Raw genomic sequence first — 19,044 nt, 5'->3', positions numbered from 1 at the left:
TTCGACGGCGGAGGGGTCAGAGGAGGTGACAATATGACCGCCTCCTGCTGGGCAAGGATGCGCGCCGTGATATTATTCTTACTTATCGACGTCAAAATGTATGGGCAAAATTGCCTAGGCCTACTGATTCCTCTCCACCCTCCACGGTGATGGTCAGCGAGCTGGGGGCGTGGGGGTACCTCCGCCTGCATAGCACGGACTACCATCACCGTCGGATAGACAGGACCTGCCACACAGGTGGGCAATTGCCGGGACGGACTGTCATTGATGGCTTTATCCGGATTCCCATAGTTCTTCACACTAAGGCGATCGATTGAGCTCAGGGGTTATTTAAGTATTCCTCATCCTTCCGATGAGAGAAGCCCCACATAATCTACCACTTCCCCGCAGGATAGGTATGCAATTCCATGCATTCTTTCCCCGAAAAGTGTCATAATTTTTATATGGAAAAATTACATAAACTTTACACATTTTTGATGATTTCCTGGTAATTTTAACTAATCTTAACTTTGTATGAATTTAAACTGATTGCCAAAATTTTAAATCAGGTGCAACCACTTTTTACTGATTTTTTGCAGTCAAAGGTGGTTTAAACGCCCTTGGTCAACCTCATAATCATCTTGGTGATTATGAGTTTTATTTCATTCACATATTTAATATTGTAATGCGCCGATTATAATCGGCATATTTTGCCGAATAGTCGTCACTAGTCGGCCGACTACAAATGATGCCGAATAGTCGACTTTCCCGACTAGTCGGCGACTAGTCGGCCCATCTCTAATAATAACTTATATTTTTCACTAAGGTAAATGTCCCAAGAAATTAAGAATCTTACAAATATTTAAAAAAAACATTTGCTAGAAAAAGGGACAGAAAATTATTTGGTTAGGTAGGTACAAGAAAATTATTAAAATAAATTAAATCGATTCTACAAAAATCGTAAAAATAACACCAAAACAATCAGAACAAGGTTAAAGTTTAGCGAAACAACTCGTCCTATCCAAACAAAACGCGTGCCGTTTGATCCCTTTTTTACGTTACATCTTAGTAACATAACGTTATGTCGTATTCGAATAAATATTTCGTAGTTATGGAATCTATTTATACTGACGGATGCGCCGGCGTCGGCCGACCGGGTTGCTGATCGCTGTTATAAACAGCTCTGTAGCTGTAGTAAACATCAAATACTATCACTATTGTACCGATTATAATGCATTAGCCGTTATTACCCAGTGAGGTAGATCATCTTTGGGGTAGGTTTTCTTTTTGCATTTGGAATTACAAGATCCGTTAGAGTTTCCCCCTTATTAATAAAAAGTTTCACCCTAAACTCCGTTTTAAAGTGTCGTACTCTTTAAACTGTTTATTGAGTGTACCGTAAACCGTTAGGTAGATAGAGATATTTTTTCATATGGTATTAAAAACTATCTTATCTTACCATGTTTTGCGAGGATGGACGAATAGATATGAAAACTACAGACTACTGCATATTTTAGATATAGTTTAAGGCCCAGGGAAAAATCTTATTTATTTATTGATAAAGGTACACCAACAGCTTAGGATAGCTTTTCTCGGTTTTTTAAAAGGACATGTAGTGATAAAGTTTTCAGTGAAAAATTGAAAGGAACGCGAGCGTATCCTTGGAAAATAAGCTAGAATAGTCATAAAAGCAAGCTAAAATGTCTTACACGAACTTAGCAACCATAAAATGGTTAGATATTTCCTCTCTCTATCGTTTTAATTTTAACACACGCAAAATGGAGATGTGGTTCCAAGCCCCGCCCCCATCATGGCGGGATGCGTCCGCGCAAATCATTGCCTGATCTTGAACTCTCCATTCATCACGGTTTACGACCGTGGAATGTTTGCATTGAGGTTTTTACGGTTTCACCTTAATTTTTGATATGCAATTAGACATTTACTGTTACATTTCACGATCGCGTGTACGTATTATGATTCGATATGTCCGAGCTGATATATTATGTTCGCGAAAAAGCACAATGTAGGAAAGCCAAAGGACTAGAGTTTTTAGTGTGTGATGATCACTTATTAAGTTTCCTTTTTGAAAATCATCATCATCATAATCATCATCTCAGCCATAGGACGTCCACTGCTGAACATAAGGGAGCAACACTGGGGAGCCCAATGCTTTTCATGTTGCCCGGTTGGTAGCGGCCTGCGTACAGCACTTTTTGAAAATGAAATGATTTAAATCTCTAGCTTAGCTAGTATTAACAATGCACCTGATTTACGCCCGTGCATTCCTGAAATACAGCCAAAAGCTCTTGCAAAGTGAAAACAAACATACGTAATAATTATGATTATTTTTCCATTAAATACTTTCTACATGGTATTTTTAGTGACTTCACCCTATACTCGGCCATGGGGAATGAACTCTCACTCTCACATGTAACTTTTTTGGTGCAGTGGTTAGAACGGGCTGCTTTGCCGATTACGGACCAGGGACGGGTTCGATTCCCGGCCAGGCAGAAATTGAAATGATGCAATTTAATTTCTATGATGGGTCTGGGTGTTACCTACTATGTTTAATGTAATCTACCTATCTACTTAAAAAAAAGAAAATAAGTAGTATCCGTTAAGCTAGCACCATAAATCAAGGATCATCATCATCATCATTATCATTTCAGCCATAGGACTTCCACTGCTGAACATAGGTTTCCCCCAATGTTTTCCATGTTGATCGATTGGTAGCAGCCTGCGTCCAGCGCTTCCCTGCTACCTTGATGTCGTCGGTCCACCTTGTGGGTGGACGTCTCTCGCTGCGTTTTACGGTACGCGGCCTCCATTCCAAAAACTTACTGCCCCATCGGCCGTCAGTTCTGCGTACTATGTGCCCTGCCCATTGCCACTTCAGCTTACTAATCCGTCGGGTTATGTCAGCGACTTTAGTTCGTATGCGGATCTACTCATTTCTAATTCGATATCGTAAAGAAACACCGAGCATAGCCCTGTCCATAGCACGCTGTGCAAGTTTGAGCTTCTGTATGGGCCTATGGTAGTACAGTCAGCGTCAAATAGTTCGTGACACCCGAAGATGCCAAAAAGTTGACAACACAACCTTATTCCAATTGTAACAAACATGTGTTGCGAAGTTCATCACACACACTATGACACTTTACCATACACTACACACTTGCAATACACTGACCATGCGATAATGCTTGTTTAATTTACTTTAATCTAATTTAGTCTAATTTAATTTATAATATTTCTTTACACATTTATAAAGTTTAAATGTAGATATATAATTATTATTTGATTAGTGACTCGGAATTTCATACCCAGTTCACATGTAATTTGCTTACTTAGTTTTGAATTGTTTTAGTGTTCACTTACCTACCCACGTTAACTTATTTAAAAATGTTTTAGTAATAGAATGTGTTTCTTTAATTGGCTTATGTTCAAGTTGTATCTTCCTGCACATTTATGTACAATTTAATGCTGTTGAAACATTGTTAAACAAATAAAATAAAATAAAATAAACTTTTTGACTACTTAGGGTGTCACGGACTATTTGACGCTGACTGTACTACACTCGATTCGCACGTTAGATAAAGGTTTATAGAAAAATTACCTTATTCGTTGCAAGTAAATCATTTGGAACCCTGGTGCGAGTTTAAATCTCGATTTTCAAGTAAGACCACACGTCAGCAGATCTATGGATTATTTTATTATACTGAATACTGATGATAACTATTTGATTTAATTACCTCTATCCTGATTGACTATTTAGTTTCAGAGTAGTTGGTGATAACGGCATTAACTACTGAGAGTTCAAACCAGGAATCGAACCCAGGAATATCGAATCAAGGAAGTTTCAATCTAAAAGAAACGTAGAGTGAGTTTTCAGCTGGATCGAATTTTTCTGCCTGTTTAAGTAGGTGGTAGAGCTTATTAAGTCTACCTGGTTAACTAACATCATGAGTTATCGAAGCCTATCGCCATAACAACATTGTTATGTTTCGTAAGTTGGAGGTAAGATAGCAACTTCGTCTATCCATCCATGAGGATTCCGAGTGAAGCTCGCTTCCACCTTCGACGTGATAATCTACACTCGGCATCAAAGAAATCGCACCTCCCGCGACAATAGCTTCAAATCTTTTCTTCTGACACAATCATGGTGCTCCACTAATATTGGTGTTATTTGAAATCCCATTGAATAAACTTAAAGAAAAATATAAATACTTATTTTTTGAAAAACAGCTACTATAAAAATAATGTGACTTGAAAAAAGCCAATGCAACTCAACTCTGGGACCAAGACCAATTTTTGTGGATATGAAACAAATAATGATCTAACAGATATTATTTTAGCGATTAATCCCAATTTAACAGTTTTATACCATAAGAGTTAGTTCAAGCGTAACTACCTTTCGCTATAAGAAGAGACACTGGGTACTTCTAAAGACACATTTTTTGGAGAAAATCCTTTACTTTTGATGAAATGAAGTTTAGAACTAGGCTTTCAAATGGCACCAATTGCCAATATTGATAAGAAGTGGGGATGCATACCTACGCTTGAAAGTGCTTGTCGCGGGAGGTGCAATTTTTTAAAGCAGAGTGTATGCGCATTTTTGTGCTAAAATATGTTAAATAAGTATGCAAATAAATGATAAATAAATAATCACTCTTAACAGTCTTAACGCTAAAAAATAACTGTGATAGTTAATCAATTTCATGATGTGAGATGCAGCAGGCTTCCCTAGTAGTTTAAAAATTGGTAGGTACCTGTGACGCATTTTTACAAACTCATCAATATAGATTTGTTTCTACAGAAATGAAATATTATTACTAATGAAAAATTGCAGTAACTTTTTCCTGTTCGAAAAATGGTTTGTTATGAGAAATGGTGTATGGAATAAAACATTTTTAACTTTGATTTTTGATGAAATATTAAAAAAATACAAATTCCTACTACTTTATTTAATGTGATACCTACTTGCATTTTTTTTTATTAATTTTATTTTTAATCGTGTGAAAAGAATGTTCATGAGTAGGTAATATTCATTATTTTTAAATATCTCAGTTTAGATCGACCTAGTTAGTTATCTGGTAATTTATTTTTAGTCTACGAATTGTTTAAAGTAACTTATTCCTGAAACGACCTATTTATAGAAAGAAAGACTTCGCATAACTCTGCAAAAAGCGGCAGCAGTCTCCAAATCCCTATTGCATCCTAAAAAAAGGTTGCAGAATGTAAATGTAGTTTCAACATCCTAACGCATTCGCTAAACCATTTCCTAAGAGTAAAACAATCTCCTAAGTTTTATGGTTAATGGTACCCGTGCCCGTGTACTAGGGGGCCTTACAAATCAATACCAGGCGGGGCCTTACAAATCAATACCAGGCAGGTTTCTTTTGTTGGTAGCCAAAGTGTTACCAGACTAAAAATACAGCGTTTCTCTGTATGTCTCTGAATATTTTTTTATCTAAAAATTCTATAATACCTATTTAAAAAAAATAGTTCCTTTATTTAGCTCTAAAAGGCAATTTTAAGTCAAAACTAAAAGTATTGCAATTCTAAAATTATTTTGCTGCCAATAGCGTGACAGTAGCGCTATCTAACATTTCTATGTGGAATTATATCGTTTACTGACATTGCTAATTTGCTACGAAGAGGTGAGAAATTATATAGGTTTTTTTAGCCAAAGATTACTCTAGAGCTAAAGTAATCTGCATCTATTTGTTAAGTATTTTATAGTATAAATTATTATAGTTTTTAATAACATCAAGTCTCAAACTACCTACTTAGTTCCCAAGTAGTAACAGACCATTAAGAGCAAAATATTGACGCATGCGCATAAAGCGTTTCCATTATCGCAGACCAAGCCGTAAATAAATCGATAATCTCAAACAAAGAGACTTGACCAAAATTGAGAATCCTACTCTTAGGTTGGCAACAATAAATGTTACCATACTTAAAAAAATAAAGCTGCGTTTCGATAAGAGCATTTCATCCATACTTAAAAATAAAAATGAACTTATTACCTATTTTTGTATTTTTCAAATAAACGTGGTCTTATTCCTAAAATTTTACTCAAGACATCTACAGACCATTAACAAAACTCTTTACTTTTAATGGTAAAGCGTTAAAATTCCTTGAATCATGCTATCCGAATTCCATCGATTCTTAACTAATCAATATCCACGAAGTGGACATCCATCATTCGAATATTATAAGCCCTTTATTTTTGGTTGGTAACAACAAATGTTACCAGTCTTTAAAAAGATGTAGCGTTTGTGATTACTTTCAAAAATTAATTAAACCAATCTTGAAAAATCTAATAAGGTAAACTAAAAAAATATTTTATCTTATTTTGAAATAAAATATTATTTTTGATGTGTTACAGATTTAAGTCTCCAGTCTTTTAACAAAACGTTTTACATATGTTTAGAACGCATGCGTCAATGGCGATTTAGCTTTATCATTTCCGTATCCCATTGATTAATTAATCAATATCTACAAAATGTGTCAAATCCGAAGAACTTTCACCCTTAGGTTGGTACTAGAGAATGTTACAAGGATAAAAAATAATATTGCGTTTTGATTTAGTTTCAAATAATATAAAATTTAACCAATATCAAGATTTAAATTGAAATTAAATGAAAATTATTATTTTGTGCTGTTATTTTCCTATACTTAGCATTTATTTATTTCTGTCTACAAAATCTTTGCAATCAAAGCACTAGCCCAATAACAAGGTAATAGCGCAAGTACACTATGCGGCAAATTGGGCAAGTCAAAGCGTTAGCCCGCACACAGAAGTATGGGCGACGCACACGAGGGGGAAGGAGAGAGTAATCAAGACGGTGTTCACACTATTACGTCTTGGCCAATTTCCCACATAGTGTACTTGCGCCATAACAAAATGTATGAGTTAACGCATGCGCCAAATTCCTCAGTTAAATGCGACGCGTATTGCACGGATTGGTCAATATCTACAAAACCTGACGAATCATGAACGTTCTTTTATGTTGGTAACAGTGAATGTTGCCAGACTGAAAAATAAATAACATTTCTTATAAAAAATAATATTCTGAAAGAATCCGAATTTTAGCTTAGATCCAAATAAAAATTATAAAAATATAATTAGGATAATTTTAATAAAGTCTTAAGTAGTTTTAATTCCAAGACTTGATATTTTCATTGCCAATAAAATTGACGCTAGCATTGCCAGCTATGATCTTTGTCTTTGGTTAGTAATCAGTCAATATTGCCAGACCAAAATTAATGATACGTTTTGATTTAGTATTAAAATAATTTTGATTATTATAGCTTAACAATCACTTGTCTCCATATTACTAAATGAAAAAATCATATTTAAAATTCATTATTTTGAGTATTGTAGAGTAATATCATTTCATTTTTAATAAAAGTTGACCACAAAACCAAACGCTTGAGTAGTTCTTGTTACCTATTTAGCGCATGCGTCCAATCTCCTCAGTTTTCTGAAATCCTTGTACCATGGGCTTTGAATCAATCAATACTAAGAAGTTGGCTCAGTGCCAAGAACCGGTACCAATTTAATGTTACCAGTCTCAAAAAAAATAATAATCTTTTTCTGTTTCATAAGAATAACCCTGACCCTCTTTGCTAAAAAGTTTTTGATTTATGCTGATAATTTTATTGCCATAAAATGTGTGTAAATAGCTGTTAAAAAAATAACGTTATCGGTATTTAACTGTACCGCTAGAGGCATGCAACGGTAACGTTTAACAATGATGATATTGGGCTAAAACTGAGGTAGAGAAGAGGATATTTGTTTTCAAATGTTTTTCTGTTTTCTAAGCGATAAGTTTTTGTTTGTATCATTAATTCGTAGTCATTAGATTTTTTATTACCATTTCTAAACATGTACTTGTAGTTAACCCTCAATTTTTTTTTTCCCCTATTCCACTGTAATCCATTGGTCAAATCCATTAATGGATTAGATTCCTCTTCTGGGTACACTTTAGTCCATCGATGGACTTGTTTCCGCATCAGAGTATACCCCAGTCCATCAATGGATTTGATTCCGCTTTTAAGTACACCCTAATCCAAGAAATTTTACACAACTGTTTAAAGTAGGAGTAGAATACCAACATCTTTTATCCATCCATTGGATTATACATTTTAATTCGTGATTTCTTTTATTGAAATATAAATTATATACAGGGAGTTAGGTAAATGGGTATATGAGCCGACACTAGCCCATGTTAACATGGGCATATAAATGGTATGGTGAAGTCAGAAAATTGATATCTTCATTTTAATTTTTTACAAATCGGATTTTATAAAATTTATTTTGTATGAAAATTAAAAAATGTATGTATATTAATCACGCCGACAAAACGGTACAATCAAATTTAGAAAAAAAAAATATTTAGGGTAGCTCCCCTAGGTACATGTAAAGTGGGGATGAATTTTTTTTTCATCTTCTACCCCATCGTGTGGGGTATCGTTGGATAGGCCTTTTAAAATGGCTTAGGGGTTTCTAAGACTATATTTCGATTTAGGGATCTGTTTGCAAATTATTAAACTTTAAAGTGCCAATTTTTGTTCGAGTAGGGCGTCCCAGATTTTTAAATAATTAAAATACCTGGGCTTTTTCCTTTAAAAATAAATGAGTTCGTATTTTCTATATCTATATTATTTATATTTCAATAAAATAAATCTCGAATTAAAATGTATTTCCAATGGATGGATAAAAGATGTTGGTACCTATTCTACTCCTACTTTAAACAGTTGTGTAAAATTTCTTGGATTAGGGTGTACTTAAAAGCGGAATCAAATTCATTGATGGATTGGGGTATACTCTGATGCGGAAACAAGTCCATCGATGGACTAAAGTGTACCCAGAAGAGGAATCTAATCCATTAATGGATTTGACCAATGGATTACAGTGGAATAGGGGAATTTTTTTCTGACTAAAATGGTAAATGGTAGAGTCCTACAATATTTATTGTTTGTCCTTGATAAGGATTTTTTTTCGCTTTGCTCAGCTCAGCAATCATATTACAGGGTGTCCCAAAAAGTAGTGTCAAGCCGAAGCCCAGAGGTAGAGCATCACTAGGGCTAGCCGAATCGCCGCGACTTTTGATCGTTTTCGAGTTATGATTTATTTTTACAACATACAGGATTTTAGTTTACATTCGTGTTATGGATGTAAATATGTACTTCTGAATCAGCTAGGCCTAGTATTCATTTAATAATAATAAAAAAACAGGCATGTAACTTGACTATTCGCGCCACAGTGACCAAAAAAGTGCCCAAGCACAGAAATTCAAAACAATCATAACTATCAAAAATCGCGGAACATATACATGGGCCTCTGAGCTTCGGCTTGACACTATTTTTTGGGACACCCTGTATATTATATCCTAACTAACTGTGATTAATTTGTTTTTTTTTTTAATATGTCACTGGATACAAAAGCTTCTATAGTTATGTAATCAGGGCCCTACCAGTCTGATTAATAGATTCATATATCTAATGTTCTCTAGATATCTTTGTTTCTACTTAAAAGTAAGGTAATCTGCTCTGCAGGTATTTAGCGTAAAAAATCTAGATAAAAGTAGGTAGAGCTTGTTGGAGTGCAATAACCAAAGTCTATCTCCTAATCATACTGAAGCTAATATTTTTAAGTGCTTTGTAAACAATACTAAGAAATTAATGTACAAATGCCCGCATCAAACAAAATAAATATTTTTTGGGAAAATGCCCTACCTGACTAATTTTCATACATGAAATTTTTGTATTACTCAGGTCCCAACAAGATGAAAATATTGTAATGAATCTGATTGTACTAGGAATGCAATAAATTATTCGATTTACTACTTAATTGTATCATAATTAGCTATAAAAATGATGAGTTGTGTAATACAAGGTGAACACAAATGTGTCAACAACAAAAGTTACATAACCTCTCTTGGAGATAAAGTAAAAAATAGAGAGAATAACAAAACTAAAAGATTAACAAAACTATGATCCAAATATTATTATTCTTTTGTTGTTTTGGTAGTCGATTTTGCACCAAAAATCTGCTTAGAATGTAGAGTCAAATTGGAATATTAAGCAAATCCAGTTTATAGGTTAGGTTACAAAACACTTTTGTATTCACCAATAAAATAACTAATCCGTGTACCTATAAGTCCCTATGTACAGTTTGTTTCAGAACTAAACAATAATACAAAAACAATAGAGGTTATCAAATAAAATTAATCTCACATCAGCGATATCTTTATTTACAACTGTAAACAAAAGCATTCAACATTTCGCATTACGCCACTCACTCTTTTAATATGTTAAATTACAATACAAAAACGCCAGCAAAAACACAATGACGAAATGTTTTCTATTAACACTCGCTTCAGCTTGCCACGAATTATTGAACTCGTACAACATTCGCCGCAGCCAGTAATGGCCGATCTGAGAAACATAACCTAAATAATAACCTATTTTACGCACTTTGCACTCGTATTTCCGCATGAAACACCACAATATTGCATCGTCAGCACCACTGTATCATTTTGAGTAAGATTCACTGTAAATTAGTGCACGTTTTAGTCAGAAAACTTGAAAAACACGAGAACATTTTAACAACATGTTGTTTGCATTCTTCCACTAATGCAAAGTGACAACTCTCGGGCTCGGGGACTGGGGAGCGCATGCGTCAAGTGTCAAGACAAAAGTTCGTAGCTCCGAAAGTTTATGCGGGCCTGGTATCTTCGACACGAAGTTTGACATTCGTGGAGGTTATTTGGTCACAGGTCCTTTCAATGACAGTGACCAATTCGTTCTCCAAATAAAAAGTATTTTTTCCTGATCTCAAGCTTTAAGCAAAACGAAATGGGGTCCGACTTACAAAACACTTTATTGTTTTATTAATTAAGTTATCAGACACAAGCTTTGTATTCTAATTTTATAATACTTAGAACAAAAAAATGTTTCTGCAGGCAGTTGTCGCTAAGTTTTTGTGGTTTAATATAATTTAGCCATCACAATGCCACGATAATTAATTAAGTAGGTCCCTACCATAATTACAACCAAACAGGTATAATACGAAATAATTTATTATGAAAAAATAAAATTGTCTTTATCTCTTCTTTCTCAAAATGTAAATATTTATAGCCAAGGAAAAAACGTTGCCTTGTGACATATGCCTAATAACTCCAGCTAAATGTAGAGCACAGCTAAGAGCTAAAACCCTTGACCCGAACTTCACTGAAGGCCTAAATGCAGCGAAATCTATGCTCAGTAAAGCTTTATATGCTTTGCCTTAAGCACTAAGCTTAAGCTCTGAGCTTTATCTCTAGTTTTTTTCTCTACAATCGCTCTCTCAGATAATGTTATCGCTAAACACAGAATTTAGAAATTAAATTCACGTCCCTGTTCGTAGGTATTATTGACACATTTTTACTTAGGTACTTTATTATTTCCAAAGTTGAAAGCAAGAAAAAGAAACTCTACAAAACCCAAGATTTCCTAATATAATGCTATCTCAGAACTAATATTATCTAAGACTGTAAAGTAAGTATTTATTTTCCAATGTTTAATTTAGTATCTGAGTACCTACTGTTTTGTTTTATCTATAGCTATTTATTATTTGTATTTGCATCCTGTTAAAGTCTCTAAGTAAGAAGAGTTAGAAAGTAGGTAATAGGGTTACAATAACTTTTGCACTTTTGGTAGATTTAATATTTAATATCTGTTATCAAATATACCAAAAGTGCAGGTGCAGTGATGGATACCACGTAGCGCGAAATAAACATACATCCGCGATTCAGGCCATGAAAGATTTTTGCTTATTCTGAATACATCTGAATCCATATATAAATCGCATGCGTCAGATTTTCAACTCAAACCCCTTTAGCTTTATGATGCCCTGGTACTGGAAGAAAAATCCGAGATCTACAAATCTAGTATTCTTGAGTAGACTAGTTGTCCTAGAGCAACACGGCCTGTGTCTCAGAAAGTAGTTTAGTTAAAATATAGTTTTATGATAAAAAATAGGCCTAAGAAGTTCGCAAAAAAATCTAGGCTTATAGGGAACTATTTTGCATAGTAGCATTAATTAATATAATAGACGCATCACACATAGAAACTGCTTTTTAAACTACTTCCACCATTGTTTGGGTGTCGTATTTCGCATAATAGGCAAAGAACTTCCACGATCATAGTTCTGAAAATAGTGCTTAGTACTAGGCTCGCAGATTGTGTGAGGAGTAATTTCGTCAAGGTTTGCATTGGCCGTCTGGCTACCTTGAACTTTTGGTCAACCACGAGACTTCAGTTTATCGATTCCGATATTTATGTAGGTATGCATTTATTCTCTCTGACGTAACAGTTGCTGAACTTGCTTGCAACTTCAGAGCATTTATCAATATTCAATTCCGAAACATTTTTTTGTTAAATAATCAATTGCTTCTGTTAAACTTTTCTATGGTTCGTGCGGTCTATTACATGCATGTTTTAGGGTTCCGTACGGTAAACGGTGTCAATGGAACTTATTTGTACTAAGATTCAATTATCTCGGTCTACAAGTTAACAACTTTTATATTCGTGGTCATTTCATTATGGTCGCTACCATAGAACTGTGTAACAATGTTTTTAGGCAGTACAAAGCAGGTATTTGACTGCTATTGCGCCTGATTTAAGTAAGATGCAGTCTAGGATGGTGCAAACCTGCCCTGTAAGTGCCTATTCGCTCTCGCCTTGAAGATGCCCGGATTAGAATGCTCGTGAAAGACAGAAGCAGGTAGTGAATTCCGGTCTCTAGCTGTTCGCAGTAGAATTGTGTAATATATATTTATTTATTTATTTAAACTTTTAGCACATATAAAAACAATGCACTGTGGCGGACTTAATGCCGGATGGCATTCTCTGCCAGTCAATATTCACAGTTACGAAACCCTTTGTATCCATACAAGCGGTTCTGTAACGTTTTGTTTATTTCAACCGCACTTGGTTTACAATTAAAAGTACAAGACATGTAAACATTTTTTAACTGATTTAAGTAACTTTACAGTTTAAAGTGAATGTGTGTTGATGAGGTATTATAAACGCACGATGTTCCTCCTCGACTAAACAAAAGAACTACACTAAGGCTGACAAATGTCAAAAATCTCCATACAAAAAAACCGGTTGTCGTTATAGTTACGGTCAAACTTAGGTGGTGCAACTCAGCCTAAGTAGTCGTTGCTAACATACCTATCTTAATTAAGATTGTATTTAGAAATCTGTGTCATGCTAAACAGCTGTTTATTAAATTATCAAAATATGTACTATGTTCTTAACATAGACATAGAAAATAGGCACAAATTGTACCAGGAGGACATCCAGGTAGACCTTTCCGCCCATTTCGCTGAAAAACATACAGCGCATGCGTCCATTTTGTTTACTACGGTTGCTAGGCTGCGATAGTAGTTAATTTGGACTAGAATAATACCAAAAACACTATGACATAACATTTTTAATCACGATCTCCCGTAAAGGACAATGTTCGTTCTCCATACATTGTTCGCCTAAGAACCAACAATTTTGACATATTACTACCCGAAAGCGAAATAATACGATTCTGTGTGTAAGAACAATGATTCCTGATGGACACTTGCCATAAAATTAATGATTAAGAATATTAAATCACAGCGATTTTATAATATGTCGTTTATGATAACATGGCGTCTAATGTATTGTGTGGATGTATGAACACCGATTCGCGAAAAATGTTTTGTATTGTCGTCACGCCGAGTCGCAGCCAAATAGTATAAAATAATAGAACAAGTTTTAGAAATACAACTCGGCATTCCACTTTTATAATATGCCCACATATTGCACGTAAATAAACAACATGAATCGTAGGTTGTTTCCACCCTTGTCATCTGACACATGAAATAAACTCCTATAGTATTATAGATATCGAAGCCGAATCGTATATAATAATAGAATGGGTTTTGGAGATCACTCGGGGTTCCACTTTTATAAAATACCTACATATTGCATAAAAATAACACGAATCATGAGTTTTCTTTTCACCATTTACATCTGACACGAGATAACAAACTCCTATCTCCATGACTACCGTCGTAGTCTATGCCAAAGACTACAATATTTTAAGCAAGAAGTTTCAAACCTTAGCGGCTACGGTAACCCCTGGGCCACATACATCGTGATAACATTCGGTCGACACTGGAACGAAGTTTTGCGATTATGCAAAAAAGCATCGTATTCTAGTGCGGCTATATCACGTTCAACCGGGGTTTTAATTCGACTAAAGTCCTGACTAAAGACTGGAAGAAAATACGCCGCATTGTATGAGCACTTCGTGTTCGTTAAAGCGGCTTCAGATCTAGAGCCCACATAGTTTTCTTTCCAATAATATCCGCATGATCTTTACAACAAAAACGGCAATAGTTATTAAGGTGCCAAAATTACACTCAGCGGCACGGAATTTGGCCCAAGCCTAAACAACCAGATATGAGGTCAAATAGGTGTTGTATACCTAAGTTTCGTGTGACATGTTAACAGAACATTTGTTTTTGTTAATTTAAGAGGCTAGATTCATAAAAAAAATGCGTCTGTTTAACTTTTTTGACTCTAGAAACGCTTTTCGTTGTTGGAGCGTAAAGAGTACGGGTAAGTTTAAATTCGATATTATAGCCTGACCAGGAACATAAAAACCCTCGCCATGTTGCGGAAAACTAATGGTACTAATTTCTTTTAATGGCAACAGTAACTGAAAACTTCATTGACATGTCACCTTGCATGTCAGTCTATTGCTGTCAAAGTGTAAACAAACTTTATTTTAAATGTGCGCAATTGATTTTGTGAATGAAATTGCTAAAATCTTTTTATAGTCGTGAAAGAAAAGTGGTTCACAATGTGTTAAAGTATTTGTCGAAGAGAAATACCAAGGGTTCGGACAATATTTTCATTGAATAATGTTTCCAACAAAGGTTGTCAAATTGACTGACATGTTTATCGTATAGTACAGTCCACTATGAAAATTAGCTGTGGTTTGTTTCAACTACCTATTTTAAAGTTTTTTGTCACTTTCTAAGTGTTGAATTTTATGGAATTGGGAAAGAAGTACCGAGTTTGAAGCGTTCATGAGCAGACATTGCAGTTGAATATTCAAGTTCTGAATTTGATTATTGATGAATAATAAAATAAATCCTACTAGCTCGATTGATGGTTTCATTTAATTTATTTAAACCAGGTTACCTATAATAATATTTTTTCGTTAATTTATGAAAATATCAAATTAGCCCGTAATCCTGAATCCTGATACATAAAGTTAGCCTATTAATTTAACACAGGTACGACTGTACTCAGTGTTGCACTATCAAATGCAATTGACGCGCCTCTATGCCAGGGTTTTTATGTTCCTGGTCAGGCTATAAATGTTGTAAGGGTTTGGCGTTTTGTTTTTTGTTTTTAAATTAATCTTAGGGTTATTTTCGTTTCTATAATTTGAGAATAATGCCCATTATTCCAGCTCAAGTTGCTCAAATAGTGTTGCTTAGAAGTCAAGGGCGTATGCAGCGGGAGATGGCTGAAACTTTCAATTTATGGCGTACAAACTTAAGATACACGTTAAAAAGGCATGACCAGACCGCCTTTTACACAAGAAGACCAAGAAGTGGGGAATTAAGGTGTATGCCAGCGCGCGATGAGCCAATTATCGAGCTTGCAATATCAAGAAATCGGGTTCTCACTACGTTTGAGATACGTCAGCGTTTACAAACAGCAAGCCCAGTGAATGTCAGTGAGCACACAATAAGAAGAAGGATGGAGGATCATAACCTGCATACTCGAAGACCAGCTCGAGGACCGAACTTCTCCGATACCTTCGCGAAGTGCGACTTACGTTTTCTAGAGAACATGCAAATTGGACGCAAGGCTAATGGAGTAAAGTTCTATGGATCGATGATTGCAGAGTCCCCTTAAGAGCTCCAGACGGCCGTGGAAGTGTATAGAGAAGGTGCGGAGAAGAGTTACTACGCAAACAGACAGTTTGCATAAAGAGTTGATATTGCAAGCACGATAATCGGCTCATCGCGCGCTGACATACACCTTAATTCCCCACTTCTTGGTCTTCTTGTGTAAAAGGCGGTCTGGTCATGCCTTTTTAACATGTATCTTAAGTTTGTACGCCATAAATTGAAAGTTTCAGCCATCTCCCGCTGCATACGCCCTTGACTTCTAAGCAACACTATTTGAGCAACTTGAGCTGGAGTAATGGGCATTATTCTCAAATTATAGAAACGAAAATAACCCTAAGATTAATTTAAAAACAAAAAACAAAACGCCAAACCCTTACAACATTTAATATCGAATTTAAACTTACCCGTACTCTTTACGCTCCAACAACGAAATGCGTTTCTAGAGTCAAAAAAGTTAAACAGACGCATTTTTTATTAATCTTGCTTCTTAAATTAACAAAAACAAATGTTCTGTTAACATGTCACACGAAACTTAGGTATACAACACCTATTTGGCCTCATATCTAGGTGTTTAGGCTTGGGCCAAATTCCGTGCCGCTGAGTGTATATGATTACTTTGGCACGGTATTATACACGTTCGAAGATTTGTCATTTTCATGCATCCAGCGCCTTCCCGCTACCTTTATCAGGTCGTCGGTCCACCTTGTGGTGGGTTGACATTGCAGAATATGACTTTTGATAGGTTCATCATAGAATTCGGCGGGGATATCCTCACGGAGGAAGTTCGTAAAAGGGCGGAACAAGATCTTATAATAATGCAAGGCCGAAGCTGTAACGCGCGTGCTCCTACGTGTAATCCGGCGAGTATGCAATAAATAGTAATGTCTGGTAAATAGTGGTAATACGTATCGTTCGTTCGTTCGTTTCAGCCGAAAAGACGTCCACTGCTAGACAAAGGCCTCCCCCAAGGATTTCCACGAAGACCGATCCTGCACCGCTCGCATACAGGCACCTCCCGCGACCTTCACCAGATCGTCGGTCCACCTAGTGGGAGGCCTGCCCACGCTACGTCTTTCGGCTCGTGGTCGCCACTCAAGAACTTTCCTGCCCCAGCGGCCATCAGCTCTACGAGCTATGTGCCCCGCCCCGTCTATGTCTATATGCGCTACGATTACAGGGTATCATTTTGCATAGTCGCAAGACTTCACTCCGCTGCTGTCAAATCAATGTCGCATAATGTTATCGCAATGTGTGTGGCCCTTGGCCAAATCACAGAAGCCTATGCGAAGAAAGAGCACTTGAATGACAATGAAAATCAGGGTTACCATTTTATAAGATCTCCTCACTATTGAGGGTAACAAAGTAACATTAATAATCTAGCCATTAATTACATTTATTACCTATACGAGAAAGTAAAGCAACATGCGGTTTTATTTTAATATGTAAAATATTTGTAACAGTTTGTTCCAAGTTTAGTTTTACAACAGTATTGCTGTTTCAGCTGTCACTGTGAAGCTTTGGGAAAATAAATAAATACAAAAAATATTAACATAAATATTTATTTAAGTTTTTATGTTCATTATCATAATATGCCAATTTAAGTTACACTGTGTGACAGTCTTTGACACTAAACAAACTCTTCAGCTTAATAATACCTACCTACAGGGCGTTTTTATAGTTACTCCTGCTGATGAAACAAGAAGGGTTGATTCTACTACTGAAATACAACTACTTTTCTTACAGGACCAATATCAAATTCTCAAAAAAATTCACATCCTCGTGATGGTGATAATTTCTATGGAGAGGTTTTTTTTTTATATTCAGTCTCTTGGGATAAGTTATTCCATTTGAGCAGTAGAATTAATCCTTTTTATTTGATCACATATAAAAATAACACAAGTGTGTGTGTTTAGGAAAACTTCTTCTTTGGTATGGTATCACTACGGAGTTATAATGTCGGCAACTCTGTATCACTGACTTGTAACTTTCAAACAGTATGAATAATAAGGGCACCACATTGGTTTTCTTTCTGAAAAAAGGCTTTCACTTTTAGTACTAACCCTTTAGCACTATTTCATTGAAATAAAAATACAATAAACGCACAGAAGACTGAAATTGAGTCAACTGACGTGACATTTATAATTTGTTGACATTATGACAGTTTGACAAGACTAGGGATTGAAAAAGTTTTAATTGAAAAAGTAAAATGGCAATTTATTAAAACGATTCACAAGGATATAATCGATTAAAAATACTTATAAAATGTTCTGATACTTGCCTGTAGCGATTATCCAATCCTGGTTTCTACTGAAAAACTACTTCGTGGCAAGATTTTAATAAAATAATAAAATCTTTATCTTCTCTTTCACAATCTATAAAAGTTCATTTGGTCTATTATTAATGTGCTATGAATGAGGGTTTTCGCGATTGAAAAATCCGCGAGATGGCAATACGTAGACGCGAGGTCCAAATGCTGCATGATTGGTGGATATCTGTCAATGTCATGTCAAAGCAGTTTAATCGATTTATTTTATTTTCAAAATTGATATTTTATTGTCTATGATGGCCGCAGGAACATCACTATACATGGACTCCCAGCAATAAAGTACGGTAATGCCTCGTACAGATTTTATCGGCAAAAATTATGGAACTTGATAGGTTTTAGACCATGCCACGCACCAAAACGTCCGGAAGTTGTAATAGTATTATAGAATAAACGTTAAAAGACTTATTTATTTAATTTTTCAATGCTTAAGTGTCCATTAGAACGAAAGGGTGCTTAATGTATTTTAAAAAATAGAAAATAATTATGATGGGTTAATGTTTTTGGGCGGTTTTTTAGGCGGTTTCTGACAATGTCCTTTATGGAAAAGACAATATTCCATCGAATAAATTTCACCGGTTGTATGCCCATTTTTATATGTAGAGGACACGGAATACAGATCGGTGTTGCGATGGAAAATTTTACCGCCTCGCAGTGTCTGCTCGCCTGGTACTTGGAGACCCAGGGTTGACACCGTGGAAGGTTAAATGGGAGGCAATGCGGTCCGTTACGAAGATGTAGCTTGTAGCATAGTAATGTCACTGTAGCATCCGTGCG

Source organism: Ostrinia nubilalis, chromosome Z (assembly GCF_963855985.1).
Source record: "Ostrinia nubilalis chromosome Z, ilOstNubi1.1, whole genome shotgun sequence".
Classification (NCBI taxonomy): Eukaryota; Metazoa; Arthropoda; class Insecta; order Lepidoptera; family Crambidae; genus Ostrinia; species Ostrinia nubilalis.
The sequence above is the reverse complement of the archived record's forward strand: the minus strand, read 5'-3'. Positions refer to the sequence as shown.